The sequence below is a fragment of the Lipotes vexillifer genome, unplaced genomic scaffold, assembly GCF_000442215.2.
Source record: "Lipotes vexillifer unplaced genomic scaffold, Lipotes_vexillifer_v1.1 scaffold230, whole genome shotgun sequence".
In the NCBI taxonomy this organism is placed as follows: domain Eukaryota; kingdom Metazoa; phylum Chordata; class Mammalia; order Artiodactyla; family Lipotidae; genus Lipotes; species Lipotes vexillifer.
This window is the reverse complement of record NW_006775143.1, coordinates 8,219,321-8,220,378: the sequence shown is the minus strand read 5'-3', so window position 1 is coordinate 8,220,378 and position 1,058 is coordinate 8,219,321.

Here is a 1,058-nt window from a genome sequence, read left to right as displayed (position 1 = left end):
CTTAAGACTTGAAACGACTCGAATTTAAAAGTGTCTCGCATATTCAAGTCAGATCCCACCAACCTCCCCACCCCCAAGCACAGCCTTGATTTATACCTTTAAGATTAGAGGGAGGGGCGTGGTCTTCTCGCTCACACAACCCTCCCCCTTCTGTGCACCACACGTTTTTGGCTTTCGGCTAGGAGGACACAGGCTAGCTTGTGTGGACTGGCTGTGGTGTAGTTTTGGTCTCTTTGGCCTTGACCGTTTACACCGACCTCGCTGAGGGTCTGCAGGCTCGGTGTGGACAGGTGGCGCCCCCACGGGCTCCTGTAGATGAGAAACTGCCATAGAGGTCCATCTCTCTTCGTCTGTCGCCACCGTCTCATCTGCCCTCTGCTGGCCCAACTTAGGCCTGTGGACAGGGATGGGGGTATTTTCTGCACCTATGTGCTGTGATTACCTTTAACACCTTACCTTCCTGGTGGTTCTATGCTGACATTTTTCCCACTGAGGTCTCTCTTCATCTATTGGGGCAAGCCTACTTGCCAAACAATCATCCAACTTGGGGGATAATGTGTTGCCCTGCCCCCTTTCTTGCAAATACTACCAACTTAAAAAAAAACAAAACCTCTTTGACCTTCCTGCCTCTCCTTCTGTGTTCACTCCGTGGATAGGGGAAGAGGGAATGGCCTCTATACAAATATTGAATGTCCTGTCAAAGATCAACAAAGCAGGACACTACTTAAAGTGGTAAGCACAGATTTTCATCACTAGCATACTGCAATAGGGAGCTGAAAACTTCCATTTGTACAGAGGTGGCTGTGTGTTTTAAAGGGAGAATTGGGGGGTAAGGAGGGAGGCAAGTAGGGACTCAGAGGTCAGGGAGATGAAAATTACAGAAACTAGGAAAGGTGGGATTGGTCCATGTGAAACCCATCTGGGTTTGCTAACTGGTACCTATCAAAATTAGGTTCCTACCCTCCCACAGAGACTAGGAGACAGGGAGCCTATCTTCCTTCAGGTGCTGGCTAGAACAAAATAGCAAATTCTTTTGGCATTGTTGTGACTTCTTTAAG